The following is an 18,793-nucleotide window of genomic DNA, read 5'->3' on the forward strand; positions in this document are numbered from 1 at the left end:
AGTTATACTTTCTTTTGTTGAATTTTCTGTTTCTTCCCAACCCGTGGCCCTCCCTCCCGGAGCCCGAAGCTTGGAAAAGACGCCAAACCAAAGCCTACCTACACGAGAGGAAAGTATCGCAGAGACTACACCTCCACCGTGTAGCATCTATTGACGAAATATTGTGCCGAATCGACTATCGACGGAGCGGGAAACTGCAACAACAATATCATGGATCGTCAATACCCTTGCAACCTCATTTCTACCTCAATTAAGGAGGTTGGCGATGAAAATTAGAATGTGGTCACTAGACGGACTCTTAATACAACTTTTTTTTTCATTCGTCTCCTAATTTAGTTCCGAATAAATAAATAAAAATTCTATTCCGAGAGGAAGAAGTACTTCTAAGGATCAACCTTTGCCCATTAGAATAATTAAATTAAGTCAACTGCTTTTTGTCTGCGTTGAGACATGTGGATACATAACATCTAAAATTGGACACATAAAATATGATATTTTATTAAAAAAGTACGTGTAACTCTGTATTCAGACTTGGTGAGAATGAGAACAATAATTGAAATTATCCAACAGTAATTTCCACTGGCTGCACTCAGTGCGCACTAAGTGTTAAGTTCAATCAAAAATGCTGTATGATTATGGCAGAAGTGTCGATATTTTCTCTATCAGCCCCCTTTTTGCTGGCGATGAAAATATTAGTCATGTATCTTAGACTAAGTAAGTACATAAGTAACATTGTACATAAGTAGCACTTTATAATTTCACGAGTTGTGTAGGATATACGGCGTCTAAACGGCGATACACGAAAATTTTAACCGGTGATCATTACGCGTTTGCAATAATATTCAACACTGCATTAACCATCTGGATACACGTGATGGTAACATTAGTTCTCGTCGTCTTTACATACCGACCGTCTACCGACTTAAGCTGCACGACGCAGAGGATGCCGCTTGACGATGAACTTATCTCGTCGATTTTCACTTGCGAAAAGCTCCATTAGGCAAAAGCTTCGGTCACGCACATACCAGGCCGTGGATCTAGTGACTATCGTCGTACACCGTGAGTTGGTACTCGATGAAAAAGTCCTGTTGCTGATAACCGTGAGCGTCAACTTATCCATCGTAGTTTACTTGGTTGAATATTCTTTTTAGCGTGCGTCGATGCGCCAAGGTAATGGTTGGAATTTTCTTGAACAGATAGGGTGAGCTGCACGTCACAATTGGGAATTCATGGCTCCAAATAATCGAACCTTCAGTACAGTTGAACTCGTTCACAATTTATCTCTAGTTACTGCATTTACTCTTGGACAATTTTTATAGATTTTAATTTTCATCCATTACATGGATATCCTGCATTTTAAGCTCCAGGGCTCAATGACATTTGAAGTGGCTTTAAATTGATTTTGAATCATTCCGAACCATTTCCAATATAGATATCCAATTTCAGTTTCAATTAATTCCACTGCGGTTTCAACTCTTAATGACTGATTTGATCGAGTGAACAGCCGGTCGAAATAGTTAACGATCGACGGTTAATGCTAATTAGCTTAACAGAATCGTGGTTGGATCTCAATCGTGTGAAATAATCTTGCCACCAAATTTTATGCATAAATTGGCGAAGTGCTCTCACAACACCGATAAGCCGTTCATCACCAAAACATGATGATGGGCATCGCTTCGAAAGCTTACAGTGTTTTCATTGGATATAAGTGTAAGATGCATAATAAAAACGATCAGAAATAACTACGATGAAGTTCCCATAATTTGAACAGTGGAATCATTACTCAAAACATTAAATTGAAGCTCAGATCATCTTCGAATATTCTATAATACGAATAGATCGGTTTCCTGCACGGGGTTCGTGTTAAGATGGTTTTACTACAAATATCACAGCTACGTGTTACTTATAACTACTATTATATGTATATATATATATGTATATGTATACTCTTGAAAATGTTTGCGAATTCACTACAGTTTTCTGCGCAGAAGTTGAGCAGGGGTATAATTTCTGCATACAGCTAAGTGGAATTACCATACATTCCATGTCAATCCGACAGCTGACTCACAATTTTATAAAACTTTGTTAAAAAAGTATGCATTTGTCATTCAAATTTCTTAAACTTGTGGTGTGAACGCAGTTTACTTTTTAATTTTGTACAAATTGTTCTGGATATACTAATTATCCGGATACTCGAACTATTCGGGTACTCGAATTATCCGGATTTGAACTTTTATAACTGACGGAACCGAGCAATGCGGATATCCGAATGTCCGGATAGCTCGGATCACAAAAACACTTTCACAATTAATTGTAGTATTAATCGGTTAGGCTTCTTCTCACGTAAAACCTCCAACGAACTATCGATTTTACTTCAGGAAATGATTTTCCCGTTTGATCGAGCAGTTATTCGACAATAAGCGTTAACTACTAGGCGTAGTATGAATATGAATTTACCATTACTCAGGTTTTACTACTGAATTCGTGACCGATAATTTACAATGCAAAACGAAGCTGAAAATCAGCGTAAATTGTCGGCACGTGCCCAGTCTTCAAGGCCCTCTTTGGCTACTCCAAATATCAGAATAGGATTAGAATATCGGTCACACAATGACGACGTAGACAATGCAGCCTGGTGCCTTAATCAAGCTATCCTTACACATTTAACCCAGTTTACCGACCGTCCGAGCGAACGAATGCAAATCTAACCAGGAAACAACTTCTAATTGCAAAATAGCGGCGTGAACAATGATTCGTATAAACGATTCGTAGCTAATAATATTCACCTGCATCGTGTGCCTACATATTATAGTCTTCGCCGGTCGATAACGACTTGTGTGATTCTATTTTCAGTGACTAAAAACCTTGACAAAGTCGAGCGGAATAAGAATTCCAACGTCCTAAGCACTGTAAAAACGTGTTTGACAATTTTTGAAGCTCATCAATCGCCTCGCGTCTCGACAGTGAAAGCGTGACAGCCGGCCCGACAGTCGATGATCGATATTATTACCCCAATCGAAACGGAGCCGCGTCGTAATACGGATAAATGGATGCGTATTCGACTGACCTTATTAGAGCCGAATGCACGGCGTCGGGCTGATGATGCGTCCGCCCTTTCGCCGGGGCCGATTTGAGGTGAGCTGATCCGGTTCGAAGAGTCGAAGTGGAGAGAACTAACCGGCACTTAACGATTGGTCATTAAGCCGGTGAAGAAAATTGAGACGTCCGGTTAACGACGCAGGAGACCTCATAGCCAATTGAGCAGGCCTTGATGCACCTCGCTCGGGCGTTGTGTACAGGGACGTCATATATGCCTAATATATTACAGGCGCGCATACGTAAGCGAGTGAGATATAAACCTGACCGTCTCTTAACGTACACGTGTACGGGGCATAAAGCGACCCTCGCGGTTATACGGGACACGAAAAGGCCCGTAGCTTCAGAAGGAAGTTGGAGAAGAGCAGGCTGCGGGTCACTTAAAGGCATGTAATCTGTTTTTTCCACGGGATTAACTCCGCGGCAGCTGAAGACAAGCTCCTCGTGAGCCACCGTTGCAAGCACGTATCGAGTTTGATTGGTATCCTGGGATAGGTACCTGCCCGTGACGATCCGATCTCGGCACCGAGTTGCAGGATGCGGAGGACGCGGACTAGGACGACCCTCCCCAGGCGCATCGCCGGCCTTCGTGGGGGCTTCGCTTGGCGAATCGCATAGGCGAGCCTTGTAGGAATTAATTGCTCTGCACGCCAATTAACGCGCCAGGCTGAAATGGCCCGCGAGAATCTGCAACGAGACGCTGAATGGTGGTGATACGCGTATAAGCTCATGCGTACGTACGTACATGTATACGTTATACGTAAATGTATGTATTGTATATAAATATGTATATATATTATACACATATAATATACCCCTATGGAGATGTACGACGCCGACTAGCTGCTAATTAATTTCAATCTCTGGCGCCCCGAGCGCCATTGACCAAGCCGTAAAATAAGCGCAATTAATTAGCTGCGAAAATTCGAAACTCTTACTCTTTCTCTCTCTCTCTACGTATCTCTTCGTCTTTCTCTGTATCTCCTTCTCGTTTTGCATCGCTTCATTTTCGCCCACCGCTCGACTCCGACTAGACAACGACGACGGTGGAATTGTACCGATCATGCCGACCGCCATCATTCTTACCAGCTGTACCGCTATTCGTCTGCGATCCTTAATTATTATACTTCTAGGAATACCGTAAAACTACTCTTATAATCCATAATCCATAAAAATCTGGTGAAGTGCAAACTTTTTGTATGGTGAGCATTTCTCTGCGGATCGACAAGTTGGAACAAATTTTTAGATCTCGTTGAAGAAACAATTATAATTGATTTGAATTTTCTAATCTCGGCAAATTATAAAGTAGTTTTCAAAGTCTAGATAACATCCGACGATAAAACGGTATTCTTACAAAACGTTCGTAACTTCCATTTCTTCAGATCATTCCGCGAAGTGTTCACACATCTCGGTTTTGACTATCTTGGGGGAAAAAAGCGGGCTTCAACGAACGAACGTGCGGTCTAAACATTGGCTGTAAGTCTGATTGTCACATCGGCAAATGTTTACGTTGCCGATTTGGTTTGAAAAGTATTTAAACTGATACCCACGCGTACACGATGTATAACTTGCAAGGATCAGATTTTCACCTTGCATTTCGCAGGAGTATCCCTCAATTTTCCAAGCCTACAGCGTTGCCGCTTTCTAATCGGAGAGAAATCTTACGATTTATAAATCTCGCCAGCGTACAACTTCCGGAAAAACGATCGTACCATTCATTGCAGTACAGAGAGATTGCTCTCTCGCTTAAGAGATGCTTCCGATTCACTGGCGGATTAACGATCAGGTGCAAGAATTACGATACATTGAATAAAATGGAAAAAAAATAAATAAATAAATAAAAAAATGCCAAGTTTCAACACCGCGCGAATTCGCGGTACGGAGAGATATCGAAGATGTGGTTCCGTGGTTCCCTACCTGCGGGGTTCGCCGAAGCCGTTGCGGAGGCTCATCGAGACCGAGAGGATATACCGACGCCGTTCTGCGCACCTATGAGTAGGTAGGTATATAGAGAAGGTAGAGAGTTAGCAGAGGTTGATTTATGAACCAATTAGTCTCGCGTACCGGACGTATAGTCCTGCAGGCAGGGACCTACCGTCGTCCAGATGATATCCTCCTAAGTACGAGGGCATTGGTTAAATCATGTCGGATATCTGCGAGCTAACCTTTTATGCGCCTAATAGAGTCAGTATTGCAGTTTACCCCGGGCAATTTTACACACAACCGTATATTATTGCACATTATTTTATTCGTTTATGCCCAACTTGTTTTTCTTTTCATTTTGTTATTTCGCTTCGCTCTTTACCTCAATTCTTGCACAAATCGCGCGCAGCTCGTTATTCATTCTAACCAAAACTGTCACTCGCCGCAAGCCGTTCCACCGGTGACGAAGTCTGTACAGAGTAAGCCGTACCATTTCTGATCCTTATACGCGGGTACGCTTTTCTATGTAAGTATAATAGTTTCGTCCGAAGAGCTATGAGCCTAGTCACGAGAGAAGATTTGTCGGCAGTCGACTATAGCAGGCTTTTTTCAATCTCCTAATGACTGCATAGAGCTGCAACGTTATGCAGCATCAAATTATAAACGTTGTCGTAATTCTCGGAAATAGTTGGTACATACGTATATCGTTGCCTAGCTCTTCTAAGTTCGGATTTGCCGTATAATTCTCTTGGTGAAATACTAATTGACACGCACGTTACACGTGAGATGATCGGTACAATCTCATCGCGGCTAGTAGGTGAGATAAAAAAGTAAGGTGGAAAATAAATGAAGCGAGGCGTTCCGAAATTAGTCTGCTAGTATTTTCGGCCATCGCGTTGCCTGTTAATTTTTGCAAATTAAACTAGCCGGTCGGGTATAATCCATCACTAACACGCCACGTTACGATTTCGAGTAACTTTCAGTTACGCCTCTCTGTCGATGGTGAAGCGTATAAAGTGATCGGATCGTCTGGCTGTTTCGCAACATTCGATACATTCGAACATTACAATACTTACTCGATCGAGCGGGTATATCTAATGTTGCAAAATTGTGGCGTACTTTGGAATATAATACACGTTATGTCCCCGCGGGAAGCCTGACATGCTTCTCATAATACGACGCGAGCGCAGTGATCGAGGGAAAAAAATCATCTGGCTACCATTATCCCAAGATCTCGCGATCGTGTTTTACCGAGGGAGAATTTTCTGCACAGAGAGCGTGCAGTGTTCACGAATTTGAAGACGTGGTCGCAGCGTGCTGCATGAGAATATGCATTTATAATGCAGCGCAGCGACTCGAACTGCAGCAGCAGCAGTGAGTCGTTTACGATAATCTCGGCGGACCGGCTGTCCCAGCTAATTTACGCGCTCGCGATCTGTTTTAATTTTGTTTCCTCGACAGTCGGGCATTTTTCTGGGAACGGTTAACCGAACGAGTGTCTATTTTAGAGCCACCGACGCCGCTAAACGGTGAACTTCTCGCGGTGACAGATGTGACAAGGCACCACGAATCGCTAACGCTAAGGGTATTATATGTATACATATATACGAATACACACGACTTAACCGCGGGATTATATAGACTTGAAACGTGGAATTGGTGAAGCGGACATGTGGCGTAATGTGTAAAACGTCGTGCTTGATCGCTTCCTGGATAAAAAATATTTTTTAAAAATAATAATAATGAAAGAAAGTCATAACCGAAGCTATAAAACCGAGCATGAATTCAAACTAATTGGACCGCGTAGTTCAATATTTTCAGAACCGTAACAGTTTACAGGATACCTTGCCGCACTTCCTGTATTTAGATAATTTATTTCTTTCCATTTTTTGCGTACAGTTCCTGAGTCGTCGAGTAACCAATCTTAGCCACGATAACTCGAGCACGGATTTCTTAAGCCAGGCGGGTGTAATTCCAAAAGCACCTGCACACGAACCACGCAGAAGTAAAGATAATGATTAACAACGCGCGAACCAATTACAAAATAATTAATATGCCAAATTTTCAAAAGTTTCAAATGTTTTCACTGGAAACTTATGTTTTTTTCTCCTGCAAACTGAACTGCTTCGATACGGATTTCATGCGAAGACACTGTGAACGAAATATTTCTTTCAACATGTGTCACCAGATTTTTCAACCATTCAACCTTATCCTATGATTCGTTATCATAAAATGAATTGCACAATTGAAAGAGAAATTATTTTATCTCCAAGTGAGGCAGTTGCGAACTTGAAGAGCTGTGACTATAAATAAAATACAAATGAAAAACCGACAGGCTCACGAGTTTAATTATTTCGTTGGTGAGCCATTTAAGTTTCCGTTAACACGGCCAACTTTTATGAAAGAATTGAGTAATTCGTCTGGAGAGGAATTTCAAGGAGACAAAAAGGGGGGGGGGGGGGGGGGGGAGTGCAGATGTTTCATAGCTCAGTTTCTCAAAGGAAAATAAGGAGGCGGATAAAAGCTTTTGGAACGAAAAGAATAGGAGTTTCCTAGAGAGGTGGTCTCGGCACTCTGATAATTACGAGAACAAAACTCTGGCGAATTTGGCTCTCGTCGTTCGCGAATATAACCCGCGGCCCAACTGAAATTTGAGCCGCTAAACTAATGCTGCCAGCACGAAGGCATCACGTACGCCTGAAGGGGCAGAGGTTATGCGTAAAAAGAAAGACGGGGGAGAGAGAGTTTTAAAAGAAAATAAGAAACGAGCGTTGAGACTTAAGCATTAGCTAATACGCGTGTCATCGCACGGAATTTATGCTCGGAAATTAAAACCGAATCCCTTTTACACGCGTGTAGTATTTTATACCTGCGTTCAACCTGTGCACCTCGTTTCAAAGTGAACGCGCAATTTATGGGCTGAAAGAAAGAGGAATGAGTTAGAAAACGATCGCGATATGAAGGAGAGACACATTTTTCAGTTCAGTCGAATCGCACGGGATGCTTCTGAAGATTATTGATCGCAAGTTTGTCAATTGATCGATAACTTTCTTCAATCACCCAAAGAAGATTTAGAAATGGAATTTCAAGTTGAAAGACAAAGACAAAGAACAGTTTCATTTCTTGCAGCCGCTAGATGATTCTAATAACAATAGGTGCCGTTGCAACGGTTTAAACAATGAGATAAATTTCATTTGTCATAGTAACTAGAAAAATTTAGTAAAACAGGAATCGTTAAAAAAAACTGTTCGAATATTGTCGGAATTACGAAAAACGAGGTACGCGTAACCATTTTGCGCTATCGTCGATCCTTTTTTGGTAATTGCAACGCATAATCAGTTTGTTCGGTTTACTCTCCTTTTTTAGTTAAACAAGGCTTTAACGTCAATTTATTGTTGCACAAGCATTACAATTTCGCAACAGTTACAAGACAATATAGCAACAGTCATCGTAATGAAAAAGACTAGTAACGAATACTAGACTTTCCGGTAACAGCTAGAAAATATATATTTTTCGATTATGGTAAAAAATGAAAAAAGTTAAGGACCGAGCAGTAACCGGAACTGAAAATGTCTTTCAGTGAAGATTGTTGGTATTGAAATAAAATACGGTACGAGCAACTATTTAGTATGATTTCAATTTTTTCAGTTGAATAAGGTACTGACGTACATTTATTATCTCACTAATATCAGATTATCACAATTCTTACGGGAAAATATAATACGAGTTACCATAATCAAAAAGAACAGTATCACATACCAGATTCCCTGGTTCGTTTTATACCCAAAATTGAAACAGATATTTCCATTTACAGTACCTACAGTAATCACAACTAGAAATCTTTCAACGCGGTTTGAAATACGGAATAGTAGGCGGTGAATTATCAAGTGACCGTGGGGTCCGCGTACCTTCGGGAAAAGATAGGGTGCTCCTTAAGCCGAAACTGGGATCCGCGGTCCTGAAACGGCGATAAATAATAAAATTCATAAGATCTCGTTCCGCTCGGAGCGGGGCTCCCTTGCGGGGTGTGTATACGTATATACGTATTCCTTGAGCCCCTTGGATGAGCCCTAAGAGCTTTAGACAGCCAAACTTTATTGCGCTCCTGGTGTATTGTCAAAATGTATTACGACTACGGCGTTCGCTGCAGCCACATGGTTTAATATCCCGTCTACGTTTAATCACCCGGTATTATAGCTGGCCCCAGTTTCGTCCTCATATTAAACACTTTTTAAACAACACCCTGGCCTCATCGACAACTACCGATAGAGACATTAATCCTTTCGTCAGGCGCATCACACGGACGTCGTAGGCACGATTTATCGATATCAAAGATTTTTTCCAACAATGAGGCCATTTTCCAGTTCATGCTACTTGTTATTAAAAAAAGAAGAAGAAATACTATTGATCGGATGTTGTACCTTCGCCTGCATTTCATACCGCAAGTAAAATAGCTTGAGATCAGCACGGCGTGTTCTTTGCAATTATGCTTGGTTCGGTGGCCATTGCCCGAGGCAAACGTAGCTTTTTACAGTTCAATGTTTGAACCCTTCGTGTCTGAAAGGTTAATTCGATCGAGTCCGTAAATCGTTTACGAGCCAAAGGTGCTTTGGCGAAAGTGACTCTCGGGTAAGAGTCAGACACGTGGAGTCGAGCCGTGATCATAGTTTAAAATTCAATTGAGAATGCGATTCACCGAGCAGGAAGCGGGTAGGCTAAACATGCTAAATCGGTGACGCAGTGATATTTTCTAATTCCGATCATTGGCACGTGTAATTAATTACCGACACCGATTCCTGACTTTAAGTAACACGTGTATAGGCTACACGGTACAGCGTGCGTTAAGTTCGGCTGTCACATTCACACTTGTGCGAACGCCATGCGCCAACGAGTGGATCACGGCCTATTCGGAGCCGAACGGAGTGAAGTTACTGTCAACGGCTGCCCCGAACCTGAGAATTGACCCTTGAAGTTCAAAAGTTAAGTGATTGTATTCCAATTATTATGATTACGCGATTATTCTAATCAATTCGTTAATTAATATTTGACAATCGGCGGAAGTGCGTTACAAGTGACATCCACGAGGAGTCGTGCCCTCTTCGCGTCGGGTAAATTATATTATACAACGACACGGCAACGACGACGTTACGGACTCTGCGAACGAATTCGAATCGTAACGGTAAGCGTCACGAGCCCATACATACCGCAACGTCCAGCAGCGTGGTAAATTAGAATTTCTGATTCGTCGATCGGGGTCGCTATCAAAGCTTATTTATTGCTCGACGCTTCTCTCCGTTCGCTCGGTACCTTCGATCGTGAACTTATAACGGCGAACAATAAAATTAGAACGAAACACGATTGTCCTATCGGTATAAACAAGCGTGAAACGATTCGTCGGTTCGTAAATCTTTTTACTCAATATTCCACTTAAAATTTGAAGAGCATCAATTTTCATGGACAGTAAGGCTTGAGAGTGAGAAAATATTTTACAAAATTTGATAATTTCAACGATTTTGTCGTTTTAATATATCTAAATTCTAAAGCTCAATTGCAAAATATTTTCCTGAAGCTCGAAAGCTCCTCTGCTTTCAAAGTATTTCACGCAACAGTTGTTCGTACCTTATTGTTCATACCTCACAGCAGTTGTTTGTGTAAATTTATCAAGTACAGAAACGAATGGCGTTGATTCCTTATTCTTTGAGGAATTTTCGCGTATTACCCACAAGCACGAAAGTGTAACGTTGCGGGTAAATCGTAAAATAAAAACTCTAAGCGAAATTTTACGATACAGGAAATATTGCGGAGTGAAAACCGAGTGCTTATCGAGCACTGAGCTGTACGTCGTACTTGAAGCACAAAGTATCATTCAAAGCTCATTTGCATTCGGAGACCGGTGTTTCACCAACTAACGCAAATGAGCCGCACCGCGAATTAACCTTAACCCTGTAACCCAATTCGGACTGAAAATTTTCGTTCTAAATACAGTCAAACGACATCCGCGAACGATATAATCACAAGCATTCCGTCCCGCGCATGTACCTGTGCGCTAATCAGCGATTAATTGAGCACGACACCTGATAGCGGAGCAGAGATCCGGTTAGTCCGACTTACCGGTGGCTGAATGCAATTTTTTCCGGATCGAATCTCGCCCGTCCTTCTCCCAGTCGCAGACACGGTGCAGCTGGTTAAACCTACCGATAGATTTCACCGCTGCGGCACACCCACGCCGTCTGGAAAACGGGACGCGGAACGAGCCCCGGATAATGGAGGGCCGATAGAAATCGGCTACGAGATAATAACGACGCCGGGCGTCTCGACGCCGAGTACCTTCGTAGTTTTTCACACCAAAGACGATCGACGGACAGAGGAGGGTCCGAGAAACCAGCGTCGGGTGTATACGAGTATATGCCTGCGCTATGCGGTGCTGCAGAAACGCGAGGAGAAGCCGATCGGCCGCATGGCCAGGTGGACGCGCCCGCGGGACTCCTTAGGGGAATATCGAGTCGTGGCCGTGCGATTCTTGGAACACAATCGCCATAATACATATGCAGGAGAGTGCAGCTCTCGGAGTTGGCGGAGTCAAACGACAACTGCACCTCGGGTTTGCAGCCGCGATGCACCGGGCTCGCTAAACGACGAGGACTACGTGCAGGATGCACACTTCGCCGGACAAGATGGCCGCCGGGAATAAAACACGTCCGATAATTGTCAGAGTGGAATGTTATTCCGATACTCTGACGCGGCCTGCGTCTCGGCCAAGAATCGGCTGCGGGGGTGCGCGAGCCGGACCGACCTTATCGACCTTCGACAACTTCGTGGTTCCGTTATTTCAGTCTGGGACTAATTAGAGACAGACGGTGATACTACGGAATGGGAGAGGGCACGTTTGTTGTTGGGCCGTTTTCACTTTCAGGCAAAACATGCATTTATTCATCGGCCTGTAACGATTAGGCGTAATATCTCCGATTGCGAATTGCAAGTCGAGATGTCTCTGTGGCAATTTCACCTTTGCAATGTTTTAATACGCGATTACGATGAGATACTCTGTGATAAGGAGTAATTATTCAGTGAGGGTAATCCATATTTTATGCAACTGAGAACAGAAGAGTGATATTACAATTTTTTTTTTTCTTCTCTTTAATTGATTCTTCTCTTTTGCTTGGCCGTATTCACTTAAATTAAAGAATACTTGTTCAATCGCCATTCGTTCGTGATAAGTTGTGTTCGGTAGTGCGAAATATTCAATTTTTACTATCGCATGATCAATCAACGAGACGGGGTTAATTTCTAACGATTTAGCGGGAATAATTTGTATGAGAAAATATAAGAATAATACATAACTTCCAAACTTGAGTAATGTATGGATAATGAGCCGACCTATTTAGCGATGAGTAGCAATATTGATTGAATAATGAAATTGGTTCGATAATGATTTCTACGTAGCTAATAAATATCATAATCATTTGAAGCAAATGAATAAACACATGTATGCATGTACGTACGTTATTAACGTCGGCTGAACGACTATGGATTATGGTAAATATCAAAGGGTTGCGGCAAAGTAGCGGAGTCCTGACAGTTCACGTCAACGAATCGTCTCGTACTCACTACCTTCTTATTTCACTGACTATTTTGGACCGTGTCCATCCATGTACGCATCACTCGCGTCCAATGTTCACCTGTCCGTCTCTACCTTGAATCAATTAGCCGCTTGCCAGTGGCGCGGTTCGAAACAAATCAGCTGGTCACATGCCATGTATATTGTCCGCTTTCGCAAAATCATATCTGAGCGTCATCTGTGTATTTTCTCGATCGTGTCAAGCCTCAGTGATTTCGCGATTGAAATCGTATCGCTGTATCCAGTAAAGTACGTCGTGTCATTCTTTTAATAACTGTCATCTATCTTGCTTACCATCCCGCTTCACTCACTCCTGTCTGTTCTCGCTAGTTCGTGGATCTTACGTCGATGATCCACTATCTACGTCTATCTCTGTACAACACTGAGAATGAGCTTCAATTCAGCGGCGCACCGATATAAAAATAAACAAATTTCCAGTCGCAAGCGTTTTTCATTAAATCAAACTAAATTCAGGTATTAATCATTATTACACAATCTGCCTTATAATTCTTATTTATTACCGTACATCGGACGAGCCTAGGTTATATAACAATAAGTGATGAATTATTCACCACGATTTATCATAGAGAAATAAATTTTTTCCGACAAGTATGATAAATAATTTACTAAAAAGAGAGATAAATGAAAAGATACGTCTGTTCGTGAGAATTAATGTTCCTTATAGGCAGTGCATGAAATTCCATTAAACTGAACGAAGAAACAAAACAAGATTGATTAAGTGATGTTCGAAAAATTTGTGTAGCGTTAAGTAAAATTGAATAATAAATAAAGTAATTGGATACGCGTAATAAAATTAATTTGAATTTATGGAGAGTCATTATTGTCATTGTTATTATAGTATTAAAAACTCTACAGGCGCTTGGGGCTTCGATTCGAAATTCTCAGTACTTTCTCAACTTGTTCCCTCAGTCATGCAAATTTGATTTGAATCTTTTAAATCGTTCGTTATCTATTCGTGCCGTGAATTCACGAACAAGCTGGCCGATACCTGATTCTTCACGCAAGCAAGGTTTTTTATGATAGGGAAAACTTGTCGCTCCTTATCGTACCAAAGGGCTGGTCTCATTCAAGTCCGTTAACGATCGGCAGCCAAAGCGAAGTATAAATAACTATAAAGGGTAGTTTTCGGCAAAACGGATATAGAACATCGATAACGTCGTCGGATAATTAGTCAACAGTGCCGACGACGGTAAAGCGAGACAGAGATCTCGTTGTAAGTCTCCCTCTCTTGGCTCGTTACCGCGCACGCACACGCGCACACAAGCACCATGGATCACCATCAAAAATCAAGCAGGCTCGATTTAACAAACAACGCTTACTCACTGATCAGATTTAGGAATCTAGGAGTGATTCGCACGCGGCAAACGTCGTCCCGGGGTAGTTCGGCCACCCCAGCACCCAAAGCCGGGCGCCGGTTATCACGCGGCTTATCTCCAGATACAATAATGGTTTGGGAGGGTGTTACTTTCCCCCAGGTCATCCCCGCCTGCACAGCCCCGGGACAATAACAGCTACGTTAAAAGCGCCGACGGGGCTGGGTGTAAGTGCGATTATGATAATGATAATAATAACAACAATAACAATGATAATAACATCGTCACCGACAACAATGATAATCATAATGATTCCAGAAAGAAATAAGCTTCTCCCGTTGCAAAGGAGCCGCAAGAGAAGGAAGGCGGGATTTGTTTGCGAAGGATTTCGGCGGATCCTGAGGGCGAGGACAAATAATTAAAAGCGTTTATCTTGCGTTATCCGGGGATCGGCAAGGGACGCGTTGCCCCGTCGAAGTCGAGTAGGTGTCCTGGTGACATGTCCCGGAGTCATTGGCCGTCCCCTCAAAGTACCGAAGACGGGAAGCTGATTCTTCATTGTCAGTACGGCTTTATTCGCGGCCAATGGATACCCAACAAAGAAAAATCTCGGCCTCTGTGTGGTTACCGTCCTCAGCTAAGGTTACACCCGATTTTGTATCCTGAAAATGATAAAGCCGGGAGACAGATCTCGCGCGTCCGAAACTCTTTCAGAGGTGAAAACCGGTCGGTACATCACGGAGACACGTATTCTTGGATGGGAAACCGATAGCGGCGAGAAAATAAGTAGGAGAGAAATCATTTTTAAAAACTGTCCGCTTACAGTCCCTCACTCGCGACGTACGTGAGATACGGGGAGAGGAATAACTCGGGTAGCAGCTTGCGGATCTTCCTACAAATACAAAGTTAACTGCTGACACTTAACTGCCGAAGACATAGTGGCACAATTTTGCACGTGGTACAACCGGGCTCTTCTCGGTTTGTCGTTTGTCACGGAGAACGAGCATCGCGTCATCTCTCAGCCTCGACCATACGTATACACGGTTAGCTGGTAGTGGAAATGGTCCGGACGGCATGGGTTTGCAGTCGACGTGCGACGAGACGACGTCAAAGCTCACAAAGCTCAACTCAGGCCACCGGAATTAGTTTACGTTCCAAAGCTGACACTCCTCGATGGTTTTGTGGCGTTTCCTCAACACGTGCACATAATTTCGCCACGGCGAAGAAATACAAGTCAGTATAGACGTCTGTCGTCGTACGGGTATTTGGGCTTGTTTTATCATCGAATTTAGATGGAAATGAAGGAGTGTGATTTTTCTACAGTACGATAAACATTTGATGTGGACTTACGTACAGACTACAACTTCTTGTCGACCTTACACCATCTGGCGTCAGTCTAATACTATCCGATTTCCATCTGAGACACTGAAATGTGATTTTGGAGTTCTAAATCGACTGCTAAAAGTGTTTTATGTAGTAGTCCAAATCGATCATTTTGATCCTCTAAACACACTGAATTGTCTGACAAGATAAAAATGATAATAAATTGTCAATTCAAAACCCGATCTCGTCACAGACATACAATGGCAAGTGTATGATTCCAGTAAGTTCTATTCGAAACGCTGGAGTGACTTTGAGACTTTTGAATCAGTCTAGATTCTTTAGAAAACGGAATTTAATAATTTCGTTATTCGTATACTCTTATACTCTTATTTTACTTCGAATTAGATTGTTCAACAACCGCTGTTCGTATAAGAGAATGAATATCGTACAGAAGAATTGAGTAGCGGATGAATGAGGGGAAAAATAAGACAAGAAAGGCGACTAAAAAATGAGAAAACATTCCGACAGCAAAGATCGCTGAACGATTGCACGTGAAATATCTTGGAAGAAAACACCTGAGCGGGTCACATCGTTCGGATACAACAAAGAGGATCGTAAGTCAAGGGGCCACGGGACGCCGATCATTTGTCATCGCACGAAGCTGAATTGTTCGGCACCATCGGGCCGCCATTTTGGTCACCCCGCCTCTCCCTTACCGGGGGCTAATAGACCCTGCAACAGCGCGAAGCGCGCAGTTATTCAATACCATCGGCCAAAGGCGATGATAAATTGGAAAATAATCTTATGGGCACATTATGTCAAATTTTACGGACCTTTTTCCGAACATTAAGAAGAACGCGCATCGTCACCGGGTCACCGCTGTGGACTCGAGGTATTCCTTACCAGTTTCCAATTTTCGCCCTCTGACTATTCCTCAGTCACGAATGAACGAACTCGAGATCTCTTCACTATGGGAATGATACGGCAGTATTATTTATGGGGAATTTCAAATCTTGTGGGAAAACCGATACCTCATCTCTCCCTCTTTCCATTCTCTCGTCTCCCTCTACCTCGGAAAATGCTTCGTAGCCCTCAATGGATCCGCAGAATCAAGATCGTGAGCCGTATAAGCTACCTTTAATATAGTTTAAACTACTCTGTTCGCCATTCACCTGGCAGGGTGGCTATAGCTCGGTCTACAGGCAAACTTTTCAACGAGTCTCTTCGCGGAACTAACCCTCCGGCTTTGAGTAAATGAATTTTTCACGTTTTATGGCACACCGTGAGGTCAGCGTTCCTAACTCTGACCATTGACAGCCGGGAGCTTATTAATGGCGCAGCTCAAGTATCCGTTACTGTTTTGAACAGCTGTATCGTTGCCATTATACGGTTACCGGTCAATGAATCGCACTACAGACTGAAATCCAGTAGGTATAATTTACACGAGCCTTTCGCCTTTGTCCTGTCTGGTTCGTCCAAGCTCTGGTTTCGGCTCTTTTGCTGATCGCCTAGAAGTGGCGGAGGAAACGAGTGAATGTGCGCGAAATTAAGCACTTTTCATTCAATACACGCGAACCTCATATCAATGTCGATCAAAACTGTTTCAAGTAATTCCAAAACGGTTTTGTACGACTCCACTGTCGTTCGTGATACATTTTCTCATCTTCATCCCAAATGTGCGGGTACATGCTACATGCACGAGTAATCTGGTATACATCGAGCTTGCAGCGAGATTACATCCGATGCGATGATTACCCTGTAAGTGCAAGTATAATATAAGTTAAGACTTATCGAGGGTTAATTGAAACTCGTGAACCGGCACCGTGAGTATCCGCACAGCCATTGAAATGTGGAAGTGCCTGAACCGCAACACGAGAGCATAAAGTTATATAGCCCGTAGTTCTTGCAGCGTTCCCTGTGCCTGTTGTTCAAAGTGGCGTCAGGCGTGCCTGGAACACGTGGATTTATATTTACTCGGCAATTCAAGCGATCATTCTCTACAATACACCCCGACCCTGTATAGCATTTCTTTTTAGGGATATCATCTTCGCGAGCGTGGGGTGAAATATATCCGCGTGCCTGTACCTCGACCACCGGTTACGTACCCGCTGGAGCATTTCGTAAAGCATCGAATAACCCGCCCCGGCACTATTGCAGCGCGTATCCATGAAACCAACAGGCCAAAAACCGAGGAATAACAAGAACCCCGGTCGAGAGTGGCTGCATGGTTGTTGGTAGTGGTGGTAGTCGGAGCATTGCTTCGCGGGACATCGTATTATATCCCCCATGTATGAGGCGAATATTACGGGGCGGAGCCAAAGGGCAATCCCATAGTAGGAAACCCCGTTGGAAAAGGGTAGATAACGGGCAGAAGGGTGGCGCGCGGCGTCGCTAAACGGAAATTAAATATGCCTTCGTCGATAAGTCGGCAAGGCCGGGATCCCACCCGGACCGCCTCTATGGATCGAGAGATGAGCTATTGTGTTGTTTGTAGCCAACCGACCAACAAAAAAGGGATGAAAAAAACGAGGAGGTGGTAAAAGAAAAAAGTACTCCGCTGTGATATGAACTGGCGTTTTTTCGTTATCTCCTGCACCCGCTTGTAACGTGACACCGACACAAATACGTGTGCAGGTTCACAAAATTTCACTGATCTCTGAAGGAAAAAGTGATGCATGAAAATCAGCGTTCTCCTCAAGTTTCGTTAACGCTCACTCGAGAATTCTCATGCTATCGCTGTTCGAGGAATGGAACTTTTCGTTTGCAATTAGATGACATTTTCGTTTAACGTACCTACTAATGTTGAGTAAAAAATTCGCGTGATTCAAATAAAGCCGATTTGTCTTCAACGTTCAGTATTTTTCCTGGATTCGGATGAGACCCAATAATCGTAGATCATGACAAAGTAAATACACATCAGTCACGTCGATCAGGCGTAGGTAAATCCTGTATAGAATTTTTCTCGCCCCGTTAAACTTCCCCTAATGCGAAGTGGGTGCAAACTGTATATCTATGTGTAGAGACCCCAATACAGTGGGTCTATACATAGATGGGTCTACATAATAGACAAACATCGTACGGAGCATATCACAGCAACGTTTGACTTTCAGAGCACGATATGCGAAAGGGGGACGAAAATTGCGGCAAAACATTTGTCCCCTTGGGTTCAAAGCTTCCAACCCCTGTCGACAGCCAAGATATGGACAATAATTTTTCGACGAGACTCCCTAAGGACTTGTCCGCCGCGCGTCGCCGGACTGAGATTCAATTTGAGGCCAAACGGCGCTAAACGTTGAAATATATAGACTCGTTTCGGGTCTATTGTGCGTCACGGTTAATGCTCGATGTCTGGCGAATGCACGACCTGGCCACGCCCGTTTTCCGGACCAAGCACTTCAGCTATAATAATTTTTGATTGAGTTGTCGTTCGCTCTGTTGTACCGTTTCAAACGCGGTCGTCAAGCTTGTATGAAATTTATCGTGGATCCGGGCAGATTAT

The sequence above is a fragment of the Neodiprion fabricii genome, chromosome 1 (genome assembly GCF_021155785.1).
Source record: "Neodiprion fabricii isolate iyNeoFabr1 chromosome 1, iyNeoFabr1.1, whole genome shotgun sequence".
Classification (NCBI taxonomy): domain Eukaryota; kingdom Metazoa; phylum Arthropoda; class Insecta; order Hymenoptera; family Diprionidae; genus Neodiprion; species Neodiprion fabricii.